This window comes from Balaenoptera physalus (assembly GCF_965194825.1).
Source record: "Balaenoptera physalus genome assembly, contig: HAP1_SCAFFOLD_1539, whole genome shotgun sequence".
NCBI classification, from domain to species: Eukaryota; Metazoa; Chordata; class Mammalia; order Artiodactyla; family Balaenopteridae; genus Balaenoptera; species Balaenoptera physalus.
Window position 1 is genome coordinate 94024 of NW_028125257.1, and position 14256 is coordinate 108279.

The following is a 14256-nucleotide window of genomic DNA, read 5'->3' on the forward strand; positions in this document are numbered from 1 at the left end:
CTGTGCCCAAGATGGGAGCACAGGCAGTTAATACAGAAGAGTGGAAAACTGCTCAGTCCTTACAGCCATCATTAACTGTCTGATTTTGGGTTTCTCAGGAAGGGTCGATAGTAGAGGTGTCCTGAGAGCAAGAACCTTAAGATAATGCTGTTCCTCAAACGTAGTGAGAATTTCTCAACCTCCCTGAGTTTTTCATGACCCTCTTGTTCTTACAGAAAATTTCCAAAATCCATCTCTACTTGGAACTCTAAATTCTCTGCAGCATTGTCTTCCTGTGGTGAGCAATGCAACTTCCCTAACACGAAGTGTCTGCAACTTCTCCAGAGTCTCTGCCCCTGCCGTCAGTTCGGCATCGGCTACCGGTACCTCTTTCCAGACACTCATGGGTAGTGCCTACCTTTACCAACATTCCAGCACGACTATGTTATCTGGAGTTACTGACCACAGCCAGATCTCCACTTCAGCTCCTTCCTATCCAGGTGTTCTTGAGTGGGACATCACAGGAAGCACTGAAAAGAATTCCTCTTCACTCGGAGACTTTACTCTGGCACTCACTGACCGGCACCCAGCTGCTTCCTCCATGTTTATGGCAGCCCAGTATGATAAAACTTCAGACGCCAATAACATGGTCCCTCTATATCCATCACTTTCTGCCAGGCTTGCTCAGGGAGCACCATCTCAGATTCCAAATCAGGGGCATAGCCGCCTGTCACTTCCCTACCAGGAAGGAAGCCAGGTATATTACTATAACCAAGGCACACTGGGGTCTTCACTGTATGGAGAACTTGGCTCCTGCCCGCAATCCTATGGCTCCGCGTCATACACAGGAAGTAGGGCCTCTGCGCAACCAGAAATGGGAATGGGACTGAAGGAGATTCAGCCCACAAATATCCGACCACCAGCTTCCACCTCTGCAATCTGCCACCCTGTGTCTGCTCAACGCATCACAGAAACAAGTTTTCAAGGTGAGTATACAAACGGCAGAGAAAGCTGAAGAATGAGGTCGGCATTCACAAATGGGGTCAAATCGACAGCTGGGAAGGGGTGTAGAGACAGGTAGAATTTAGATCCTGAGCCTTTAGTAACCACTACCTTCGCTCAGTGCCCTCTGTTTTTAGACTCTATGTAAGAACACCTAGGGCTTCCCTGGTGGCGCCGTGGTTAAGAATCCACCTGCCAATGCAATGCGGGGGACACGGGTTCGAGCCCTGGTCTGGGAAGATCCCACATGCCGTGGAGCAACTAAGCCCATGTGCCACAACAACTGAGCCTGCATTCTAGAGCCCGTGAGCCGCAACTACCGAAGCCCACGCGCCTAGAGCGCATGCTCCGCAACAAGAGAAGCCCGCACAGCGCAACCAAGAGTAGACCCCGCTAGCCGCAACTAGAGAAAGCCCGTGCACAGCAATGAAGACCCTGTGCAGCCAAAAAAATAAATACGTAGAATAAATAAGTTCAAACAATCAATCAATAAATAAACGTAAATTAAAAAAAACAAAAAAACAAAAAGAACACCTAATGCAGGTGGGAAGGTGGCAGGGACACTGTAAAGGTCATCTATGCTACATGTACAAGAACCCCGAGAGCACACCAATAGGTACCACATTTTTCACTGCTGTAGCCGAGCATTCCCCCTGTACTACCACACTGTAGCACTCCCTTCCCTCGTCTACTGCTACAGTCTCTTTGGAAGGTGTCTCAGAACTCTTGTTATGAGAGTGCCAGTTGAACTGTCCTCACTTCCGTCATTTATACCAGGATTTAAGACCTTGTGGTCCGAGATCCTGTCCAGAGAGCAAGCAGGCTAAGACTCTGTCTTTCTTTCTGTATTTCATCAGAAAGGGCTCTACCCCCTCTCCTAGTTCATGGTGTGAAGTGTTCTTAGCCTCTCGGGAAAGTGGGGAGAATTGAAAGGACTCTATATGAGAATGCTAGGCTTTGTAAAACATTTCAGTTGTTTAAAAAGAAGACTCATTTTGTATTGGACTTACAACAGTCCTATGAGATACAAAGAGAGCCAAGGATCAGTGACATGAAATGATCACCAGTTAAGCATTACAACAGTCACCGCTTACCTCGTAGCATAGGGCACTGTCCATGATCCTTAAGAAGAGTTAGTAGAAATGCCTTGCCCATCTTGCCCCTGAACCCCTTGAAAGGTACATGACTGCTGTGTTGGTGTTTAGGGGGAGCATCTCATTTACCAGGGACTGACTTCTCCCTTGATCCCTTTGTAGTGATGGAGACTTCCCTGGTGATGAAAAATTCCCTGGGATTGCAACCTCCAAGCCAGACGTTTTGTGTGACACAAACTCAAGAACTCCCCAAGTCCTGCAGTAGCAGAAACAGTCACATACTTGAGAGTAACCCACCATCTGAACTTGGGGACATTTCAGTGACAGCTCCAGTCCAGAGTGCCAGGCGTCTCCTGGCCCTGCCTCCAGCTCCAAGCCAGGGACAAACAGAGAGTAAGAACGTGGAGGATATCAAAACCAAGCTGTCAAAGCCTCTGGAGGCCTACCAGATCCCAATAGAAAACCAAGATCCTCCACTACTCCCTTTGGGAATCCCTGATATTCCCCAGCCGCTGGCCTGCACCGATCCCCTCAGCCAAGAGGAGCAGCCTGGTTCTGAAAATGCTGATCTGGGAGAGAACAGCCTGAGTCGTCAGGACCTAGGGACACTTGAAAATGGGACTGAACCTAGCAGTGGTCTTGCAGACATTACTACACTGGCGGAGGATATTCACCTTCCCCAGCTCTTTAATTCTTGGAAAGATCTTGATCGATCCCAAGGTCCCAACGTGATCAAAGCTGAAGACACCAGAGCCATTAAGGTGAATCAGGTGCAGGAAAAGCCAAGTGTCGTAAAGGTTCCCTCTGATCAACCCAGGAAGAACAAACAGAAAGCCTCTGAGCCTATCGGTGGTGCTCCCAAGGCCAAAATCCAGCCAAAGGATCCAGAGTGCCTGTTAGGGGGAGAAGCGGTTATATGCACTGCTGCAGTCAGTGACAGGGCTCCTGCGAACACGGCCAAGCACTCTCAAGGCAAACCTCAGAAAGCTGCATCCGGAAAGATCAGCAAAACTGAGAGCCATGGGCAGGAAAAGACCAAAAGGACCAGAGGAAGAAACAAGGCTGAAGAGAACAAGCAGTCAGGGAACAAAGTCAAGGCAGAAGACAAGCCAGCAATCCCCAACACGAAGCGAAAGGAACACCAAACTGAGCTTCGCCAAGAGAGCTTTCAAAAGCCTCGAACCTCCCTTGGCGTGCGCATGCTGGAGTCTGTGAAGGTTCTTCATGCGCTGGGGAAGAAGAATGAGACGAAAACTGGGCTCTCTTCCTGTCGGCTCTTGGGAAATTCAAGCAACCCCAAAGACCCCCAGCCACCCCCAGCGATCCAGCCACGGCGGCATACCCCACGTGAGGGTAAGAGGCCTGAGAAAACGCAAGTCCAAGCCCAGAAACCAGACAGCAGTGCTGAAACAGAGTGTCCATCTCCATCCCAGTGTGAGCGGCCTCCTCCTGGGAAGGTCAAGTTGATACCTCTGCCTTTTTCTGCCTGGGACAAGCCTCAAGCTCGACCCGCTCCTCGGAGGCCACAGTCTCTGGCCTCACATCGGCCTGCTGTGGCTTACCGTGCCCAGCCTGGTTCTACTGACTCAGCTCAACCTGCTGCAGTCAATTCATCCCAGCCAGCTCCTGCCTCTTTGCCAGGTCCCGCCAAACCAGCTCAGCCAACTGTGGCCAACCCAACCCAACCGGCTTGGACCAACCATACCCAGCCTCGTGTCCCTCAGCCTGCTGCTCCTAGGCCTGCACCCTACAAAACTTCATCTGGCGCTTCTCTCCAGCGCGAGCCTGTTCCCCCTGCTGTGACTAAGCGCCAGTCCCCACCCAAGCTCCAAACCCAACTTCTACTCCAAGACTTCAGCAAGCAACGAGTTCCATGGAGGGAACCCAACGTGCCTGAGCCAGTCATGTCAAAGCCCATCGAACAAGAGCAGAGGCCAGAGCGAGAGGCCATGAAGAGGCGGGCTCAACAACAACGGGAGAATGCTGCCAGATACACCTCTTCGGGGAAGCTGCAATTTTTCACCCAGAGGGACAAAGAAATGGAAATTGCTGACTACTACGGATACGTCAGGTGACAGCTGCTAGGATTCTTGCTGCCACCTTGGCTACCAGCGGTTCTTCCATACATAGGTAAGATAGGTATAGAACCGAATAAGTAAATGGAATAGAATTAATAGATGAGTAATAAACCTTTCGAATTTTGAGATGCTGCTAACTGGGGCGTGAGAAAGGAAGGACTGAAAGTTGGATGGGAGAATGAAGGAAAGGGGTAAAAACTGAGGAAAGAGGAAGGAACTTGGCCCAGGGCTAGGAAGGCCAAAAGAGACGTATGGATTTAGGAAAGGAAGCAGGAGTGAGGATGAAATGGCAGAAGTAAAAAGCAGGGTCAGGGGTCTGGGTTGAAAGAACACAATTGGAGTAGAGTTGAAGGTGACAGGAGATGAGTCTAGGTTTACTAGGAGAAATAGAAACAAAGTCTCTCGGGGAGGTTGGCCTTAAGTCTCACAACCACCAGATAGGTATTTCAGAAAACAAGAGGTTCACGACACATCTCTGAAAGGTTTGAGTTGCCTTATTCAGGTGTGATTATAGTGGGGGAATAGGCAAATCTACCAGAGAAGTGGCTAGGGCTCAGAGTCCTCCTAGGGGCAGCTGACGACAGGGCCAGAGCCAAGGGAACTGCTGTATCAGGAGGCCCACGAACAAATCAGGGGCATAGCCGCCTGTCACTTCCCTACCAGGAAGGAAGCCAGGTATATTACTATAACCAAGGCACACTGGGGTCTTCACTGTATGGAGAACTTGGCTCCTGCCCGCAATCCTATGGCTCCGCGTCATACACAGGAAGTAGGGCCTCTGCGCAACCAGAAATGGGAATGGGACTGAAGGAGATTCAGCCCACCAATATCCGACCACCAGCTTCCACCTCTGCAATCTGCCACCCTGTGTCTGCTCAACGCATCACAGAAACAAGTTTTCAAGGTGAGTATACAAACGGCAGAGAAAGTTGAAGAATGAGGTCGGCATTCACAAACGGGGTCAAATCGACAGCTGGGAAGGGGTGTAGAGACAGGTAGAATTTAGATCCTGAGCCTTTAATAACCACTACCTTCTCTCAGTGCTCTCTGTTTTTAGACTCTATATAAGAACAGCTAGGGCTTCCCTGGTGGCGCCTGCCAATGCAGGGGACACGGCTTCGAGCCCCGGTCTGCGAAGATCCCACATGCCGTGCAGCAACTAAGCGCATGTGCCACAACGACTGAGCCTGCATTCCAGAGCCCGTGAGCCGCAACTACCGAAGCCCACGCGCCTACAGCCCATGCTCCGCAACAAGAGAGGCCACCGCGATGAGAAGCCCGCACACCGCAACCAAGAGTAGACCCCGCTAGCCGCAACTAGAGAAAGCCCGTGCACACCAATGAGGACCCAGTGCAGCCAAAAAAATAAATACGTAGAATAAATAAGTTCAATCAATCAATCAATCAATAAACGTAAATTAAAAAAAAAAAACAATAAAACAGAACACCTAATGCAGGTGGGAAGGTGGGAGGGACACTGTAAAGGTCATCTATGCTACATGTACAAGAACCCCAAGAGCACACCAATAGGTACCACATTTTTCACTGCTGTAGCCGAGCATTCCCCCTGTACTACCACACTGTAGCACTCCCTTCCCTCGTCTACTGCTACAGTCTCTTTGGAAGGTGTTTCAGAACTCTTGTTATGAGAGTGCCAGTTGAACTGTCCTCACTTCCGTCATTTATACCAGGATTTAAGACCTTGTGGTCCGAGATCCTGTCCAGAGAGCAAGCAGGCTAAGACTCTGTCTTTGTTTCTATATTTCATCAGAAAGGGCTCTACCCCCTCTCCTAGTTCATGGTGTGAACTAGTGTTCTTAGCCTCTCGGGAAAGTGGGGAGAATTCAAAGGACTCTCTATGAGAATGCTAGGCTTTGTAAAACATTTCAGTTTTTTAAAAACAAGACTCATTTTGTATTGGACTTACAACAGTCCTATGAGATACAAAGAGAGCCAAGGATCAGTGACATGAAATGATCACCAGTAAGAATTACAACAGTCACCGCTTACCTCGTAGCATAGGGCACACTGTCCATGATCCTTAAGAAGAGTTAGTAGAAATGCCTTGCCCATCTTGCCCCTGAACCCCTTGAAAGGTACACGACTGCTGTGTTGGTGTTTAGGGGGAGCATCTCACTTACCCGGGACTGACTTCAACCTTGATTCCTCTGTAGTGATGGAGACTTCCCCGCTGATGAAAAATTCCCTGGGATTGCAACCTCCAAGCCAGACCGCTTTCCTATGGAATGACAGAGAACTTCAGAGAACTTGTCAAGATGAAACACCAGTCAGTCTGCGGGAGAAAGGGAAGAAGAGAACGATGGAAATCGTTTCTGGGAAACTATTTTTACATTATGTTTTGTTTGTTCCTGGTAAATAAACTGAAATCTTCTTAACATTCAAACAAAATCTAAACCACTAAATTCAACAACACAGGAGTATAACTTTTGAAAAAAATTTCTTTGGCTGCGCAGCATGTGGGATCTTAGCTCCCCAACCAGGGATTGAACCCACGCCTGCTGCATTGGAAGCGCAGAGTCTTCACCACTGGACCACCAGGGAAGTCCCAGGAATAGAACTTTTAAAGGAGAAGGTATAAACCCCTGGGTTATATGAACTGGAGATTTTTAGTAAGAAGTCAATAGATCTTTTGTTAGGCACATTTTATGTTAGGCTGTCTCCCTGCACAGGACGCAGGCGCCTTGAAAATGGAAATCACATCCCTCTATAGTACGTCCCTCTTCTTTCTGCTTTGCAGTTTGCTGCTCCACTTGTTCAACCCCACCTAGTAATAACCTATACTTCCCTTGTTCCTGTTTTCCCATCTGGAAAACAGACAAAAGGCAACCAAACAACGCAAAGGTCTCAACAAATAAGGGATACCCAAAACCAGAGATGGCCAGAACTTCTGTATCCCTCATGAAACCTAGCCCGGTGTTCAATACTTAGGTATCATTAATACATGCGTGTTGACTGAAACAGTTGAAACGCAATTCTTCCACTTCCCAGTTTAGTTTTAGTCCTCATACAAAACCTGATCATCAAATTCCTTAACGCTAGGAATCACAGTGAAAAATAATTTCTCAACTGACTTCTGTCAGATGAGTGAGAACTAAGGTTAATTCAGTGTATCTGAAGCATAGAAAGTGAGGGCAAACGTGGCACAAGATGGGGCTAGAGAAGCAGAGAGGATTCTAGAGCACGCAGAGTCTTAAAGGCCACCAGTGTGTGTTTTCTATTCTCAAAACAATGTTTGTGAGCGATGTTTATGAGCAATGTTCCAACTTGCTTTGAAGCTTTCTTGTGTGAAGAATGGATTGGAGGGAAACAAGATATATGGACACTAGTTAGGACCTAATCGCAACAGACAGGCAAGTTCAGTATTAGGATGTTGAGGGAGAGCTGACAGATTCCAAAGAAATTCAGGAGATAAACTGAAGCGGGCTTCATGGGGTATGAGATGGAGGAAAGGAAGGTCTTAGGGAATTAAAGGGTTTACTGCACACATGAGCAGAGTCTCAAAATTAATCATTTGAACGTACAGAGGGGGATCGATCTCCCAAATGACACCGGTTAGGAAGCAACGGTACGCCCTGTAGAATTCCTAGAGACAGCACAAATCAACTGTTTCGATGGAAAATTCGGCGGGACCCTTGATTTCCATGGGAATATAGAGAAAAGAGACACTGATCTGGCTTGCAGGTATTTAGGAAGTTGTTAGCCTGACATCACATACTAGTCTCATGTAAGTAGGCCGTCTGAAGTATGAAGCTTAGGGGAAAAACCTTGAAGAAAACTTAAAAGCTTAAGCCACACCTCTATACTACACCACCTTTCACAGTTTCTTCTCAGATAAGCAGCATCCCCATCAGTGAAGAAACTCACATCCCATAATAGGAACAACAGGCCTAAAAATTAAATGTGTGTCTTTGGAGGTCCCATCTATGCGATATCTTCCTGGTACCAGAAAAGTCCCCAGGAAGATCGATCTTTGCACCCCTGAAAGCTTACCACCAAGGAAAATGACTAGGTCCATAGATTTCCTCCCTCAAACCAGCCTACCTCACACATAAATCACTAGCAACTCAGCCCTTAACTCACATTATCACAGTCACAAGAGTGGTTAGGGAGAAAAGCACTAACCAGGGGAACTAACACAGAGGCAATCCAGGCCAAGCTGGGCTGGTGGCAGATATCTGCTCCTTACGCTCGGGTGCATAATGCGACTCACCACAATGCCTTTTTCACAGACCCTTTTTAAAGTTTCTCCACAAAATCCAACAGCTCAAGTTAGCTCATGACGCTTCAAGGTAAACAATCGTCAAGAGAAAAACATGCAATATGTCTTACAATGTTGGATTCCTTACAAATAGGACAAGGAAATAACCATGTAGACAAAACCAGAGCATTTGAAAACATCTGCGTTCTACAAACATACCAGTGAATGCTATAAATAAGGTAATATGACATAAAACAAAATGAAAACTAGATGTGAGACTGTTCTCTTCAGTGTACAGACTTCATGGCAGTTGCTGCACGATCTAGCTACTTATATCTACAACTCTCTGTTCTGTTAATACAAAATGAGGCCCAAGTGTGTCAACTTGTTTCCCACAGAAACCAAAAAACCTACATGCATCTCTTTTCTCCGGTGCCCTTTCACCTTACCTGCTCCCAGTTCTCCACCAATGTCCTCCTCTTTCTCTAATTATTCTCCTCTTCATTGTGCTTGGCCTTGCACCCAAGCATGCAAGACAGAGAGTCCTAGAGGTCCGAGATTCTAGAGGGGCTGTTTGCAAGGGGGAGGAGATTACGGTAACTGCCACACTGTATATACTTCTGTGCAAAGAAAGAGGGACAGTGTTCAGAATGTCTCTCACATATAAAAAGAGCTGGATGGCAGGATACCTGTGTGGCCCAAGGAACTAGAGCTAGCAAATCATGGGCAAAACAATTGCAACCAAAGGCTGGAAGAGGAAAGGTCTGCAACCAGCTCTGTCTCCTGGCTCTCTGGTATTTGCTGCCAATGGGCAGAGTCTATTTCGTGAAGCATCAAGCACTGAAAAGAAGACTCCTGCTGCTGGAAGTTGACAGGAAGGAACATCCAATGCAAGATCAAGGCTTGTCCTAGAAGCAATGCCCATAATGGAAGAAAAAAAAAAAAAAAAAAGAAAGCGGAAGAGAAATGTTAAGTCGCAAGTCCAACCTGGCCCCCAGCCTAGCCCAGCCCAAGGAAGGTAGGAGTCAAGGAGAAGAAACTAAAAGAGAAGAGCCTTGGACCACAACATTCTCCACAGGGTACACTCAACAAACTTCACCCTGCTCTTTAACCAAGTTACAACTGTAATAGTTCAAACTACATGGCTCTTTCCTTCCTAAGGATACTAGTTAAATAAGATCTATATAGCTCTAAGTATATGATACATAAAATAGAATACTCTGTAGAATATAAGTAACTGTTAGTTAATTATATTAATGAACGTCTGTAAGAAATGTTGCAATGATTTCCCTAATGGAAGAGCCTGGGGGAGGTAAATCTGTCTTCTAGGATTTCCTCCCCAGAGCTCAGAAATTGAGGGGTTGTTTTAGCTCTCCTACGCTCTCTTCACCCAAGCCCGCCCTCCTGTTGGGGATCGGACCTCCCTATTGGCTAGCTCATACCTTTCAACTGCCTGCTTTGTGACATCACTCTCCTACCAAACCTACTACCACTTGGTAGAGGTCTTGGGGTTTCCGTGGAGCCGTTTGGACCAGTAACCAGTGACCTTTGTACTGGACACGTGCGCCGTTCAGCTGCAGCCACTCAGACATCCTCTAGTGTTGTCTCCTCATCCCTTGTACCTGCAGTTGATGTCTCCTCTTCTCTGACCATGTCAGGTAAGAAAAGAAACTTTGGAAAGTTTTGCGTTCGATTTCTTTTGCCCCTAAATTGAGGAGGAGATTCAAAATAGCGTGGAATAATGAGGGAAAGTATTGAACTACAAGTCTGGAGACCTAATTTCAGTTTTGACTTTGACGTTTACTGTCTGTGTGACTTTGGACAAATCACTGACTGCCTCACAAAGCCTGCTGCTTTCCTTATCTGTTACGTTAGGATACCACATTGGGTTGATCACTCTGATCCCCTTCTTTTCCAATATTGAGCCTTAAAGGGTACCCATGTAGAAAATGAAATCAGAGACTTCTCAAAAGAGTGTTTCAACAGAAACATAGAAAAGCCAGGTGACACAGAAAACTAGCGATATATACCAAGATGTTTCATCTCCAATGGTCTCCCTCCACTAGTATTTCGACTAGTTGAAAAGAGAGAATAGGGAGAGAGGATGGAGAGTACTGGGCTATATAGGGAGGCACAGAGTCAAACGTAAGCAAGTTTAGGATTGTTTTCATTAGCACAGGCCAACAGGAACCAAGAGATGGGAAAAAAATATAAGAATGAAGAGGGAAAGCATAGAGGAGCTCTCAAGAAAGAGGCAGTTTGCCATGGAATGTTGATGGGAGCCAAAGATTTTAAATTAAAGCAGAAACAGCACAGAGGGAAATCTGCTCAGAGCAGGGCAAAACAAAGCTGATGGTAGCAAATCCTTACATTAACAGACTAAGAAGGAAAGTAAGGCCAGAACAGGGGATCACCAGGAAGGGCAGCCTATCAGAAAAGTCATACTCCGTTTTCTTTCTTTTATTGCCTCTCTGAATACAGCTGGCACTTGACAGTTTGGAATAGAAACATTTTAGAAGTATGTTTTAGAAATGATGCTTCCTAGAAACCAGAAACCAAAGTGGTTATCTAGGGGGCTGCTTTTCAGTGTTCTATTCTTTCTAATTTTTAAACTAGGTAGACATTTGACCAATTAAACATTTTAAATGATATCTTCTACATTGAATCAGAAGGACTATTTCCTTTGTGTGATATGTAGCTTCTAAGGCAAGGTTGCTTTTCATTTTTACAGTTATTTCCTTCCTAACACAGAGAGCACATTGATCAACAGCCATCGTTCGCTTGTAGATCTTAGCTACCGGAGAAGAAAAAGAAAAAGTCAAGCCCCACATCTCTAATTCCCCATTTAGGGAATTCCCTGGCGGTCCAGCGCTTTAGGACTCGGTGCTTTCACGGCCAGGGCCACGCGGCGCGGCAAGAGAAAAAAAGAAAACACAAACATCCACATTTATCTAAAACAATGTTGTGGAGTCCTTTGGATTTTCTTACATTTGAAAATCTTTTTTAATTGGATTCTAGGGATGATGGTTTTTTGAGGTCTTGGGATGTCGTCTTCTTGGATGTGGAAGATGATTCTAAGTTCTAGGATAAATACAAAAACCTTCTTGATACTTTTTAAGCTTCCTTTCTGCTTATTATATGAGTTATATTCATGGAAAGATATATTTCTCCTAGGCTTAATACCTGTTACTTGCTGGGTAAAAATATGAATGAGCACAATAATGAAACTCTTTTACACTTACTATTTTGCTGTCTGCTTTGTACCGGTTTTCATTGAAATACTTGTCTATATATGTTGTGGCTACCTATACATTCACATTTGTTGCATTCTGTTGCTTGTTGTGCATTTTTTACTGATTTATCGTCTCTGTCTGTATGCATTGGCTAGGAATTCATTCACCTCTATCACCTCCATCGTGTTTTTTGGTTAATAGTATTCACTAAAATAGAGTGGGCAAAATTCACTTTCATAATATTGCATGTATGGTACAGAATGTCATTTGTTAGTAAATTCATTAGGCTTTGATACTTGCCCACATACCCCAGTTTTCATTAATATCTATGGATTTCTTTTTCGTTACGTAACATGTTTTTCATGATTTTTCTTTGTCTTTCTAGAACTTATTGTATCTTCCTCCATATAAATCATACGCAATAGATCAGCTTATTCATCTATTAATTATTACTGCTATTATTATTGGTGGTGGTGTTATAACCACTTTATAGATGAGTAATCTGAAGTAATCAGATAACTTTTCTCTTTCCAAAAGCACTTAAGAAATCCACTTTCGGGTAATCATTTTGAGGTAGGATGAGAAACCAGGCTTGAAGAGGGCAAAAATGACTCTTTCAGTTCACCAGTTGGACTGAGCTATACGTCAACTCTAGGTAATAGCGTGGGAACTGCACAAGCAAAGGGAGACACTGAAGATGACAATGGTAATGGCCGTACTGTTTTCTAATGGACAAAAAAAATGCTTATATTATAAGTTCTATTTCTCCTGCTTTCTGGCACTATCATGCTCAGAGTGGAGTCCTGGCAAGGAAGTCAGGATACTTAGGTTCTGAAACCTGGTAATGACACTAACATAATGAGAGAACCTGAACAAGTCAAGCCGACCTCTCTGAGCCTCAGTTTCCTTACTCGTGAAATGAGACTGAAAAAAGAGAAAGTTCTCTAAGGGCCTCCTAGTTCTAAAATGCTTCCAGTCTAGGAAATAGCATAGAAGTCAATACGAGTGCAGGCTGAAGGGAAAGACAGGGCAGGGAGAAGGTTGCTTCCAGCCTAGAGAACAATGTCTGAACCATACCACTTGGCTCTTCTGCCCATCTGTGCCCAAGATGGGAGCACAGGCAGTTAATACAGAAGAGTGGAAAACTGCTCAGTCCTTACAGCCATCATTAACTGTCTGATTTTGGGTTTCTCAGGAAGGGTCGATAGTAGAGGTGTCCTGAGAGCAAGAACCTTAAGATAATGCTGTTCCTCAAACGTAGTGAGAATTTCTCAACCTCCCTGAGTTTTTCATGACCCTCTTGTTCTTACAGAAAATTTCCAAAATCCATCTCTACTTGGAACTCTAAATTCTCTGCAGCATTCTCTTCCTGTGGTGAGCAATGCAACTTCCCTAACACGAAGTGTCTGCAACTTCTCCAGAGTCTCTGCCCCTGCCGTCAGTTCGGCATCGGCTACCGGTACCTCTTTCCAGACACTCATGGGTAGTGCCTACCTTTACCAACATTCCAGCACGACTATGTTATCTGGAGTTACTGACCACAGCCAGATCTCCACTTCAGCTCCTTCCTATCCAGGTGTTCTTGAGTGGGACATCACAGGAAGCACTGAAAAGAATTCCTCTTCACTCGGAGACTTTACTCTGGCACTCACTGACCGGCACCCAGCTGCTTCCTCCATGTTTATGGCAGCCCAGTATGATAAAACTTCAGACGCCAATAACATGGTCCCTCTATATCCATCACTTTCTGCCAGGCTTGCTCAGGGAGCACCATCTCAGATTCCAAATCAGGGGCATAGCCGCCTGTCACTTCCCTACCAGGAAGGAAGCCAGGTATATTACTATAACCAAGGCACACTGGGGTCTTCACTGTATGGAGAACTTGGCTCCTGCCCGCAATCCTATGGCTCCGCGTCATACACAGGAAGTAGGGCCTCTGCGCAACCAGAAATGGGAATGGGACTGAAGGAGATTCAGCCCACAAATATCCGACCACCAGCTTCCACCTCTGCAATCTGCCACCCTGTGTCTGCTCAACGCATCACAGAAACAAGTTTTCAAGGTGAGTATACAAACGGCAGAGAAAGCTGAAGAATGAGGTCGGCATTCACAAATGGGGTCAAATCGACAGCTGGGAAGGGGTGTAGAGACAGGTAGAATTTAGATCCTGAGCCTTCAGTAACCACTACCTTCGCTCAGTGCCCTCTGTTTTTAGACTCTATGTAAGAACACCTAGGGCTTCCCTGGTGGCGCCGTGGTTAAGAATCCGCCTGCCAATGCAATGCGGGGGACACGGGTTCGAGCCCTGGTCTGGGAAGATCCCACATGCCGTGGAGCAACTAAGCCCATGTGCCACAACGACTGAGCCTGCATTCTAGAGCCCGTGAGCCGCAACTACCGAAGCCCACGCGCCTAGAGCGCATGCTCCGCAACAAGAGAAGCCCGCACACCGCAACCAAGAGTAGACCCCGCTAGCCGCAACTAGAGAAAGCCCGTGCACAGCAATGAAGACCCTGTGCAGCCAAAAAAATAAATACGTAGAATAAATAAGTTCAAACAATCAATCAATAAATAAACGTAAATTAAAAAAAACAAAAAAACAAAAAGAACACCTAATGCAGGTGGGAAGGTGGCAGGGACACTGTAAAGGT

General features: G+C 46.0%; 2 long non-coding RNA genes across 2 annotated transcripts in view; both read right to left on the bottom strand.

The window, feature by feature from the left end:
- Positions 1-2223, bottom strand: part of LOC309653951 — a 45166-nt gene extending 42943 nt beyond the window's left edge. Inside the window, exon 1 of the long non-coding RNA XR_014259659.1 lies at positions 2205-2223. This is a non-coding gene — a long non-coding RNA (uncharacterized lncRNA). The remainder of the gene's footprint in view (positions 1-2204) is intronic.
- Positions 1-14256, bottom strand: part of LOC309653952 — a 77099-nt gene that overhangs the window by 57981 nt on the left and 4862 nt on the right. The window lies entirely within an intron of this gene.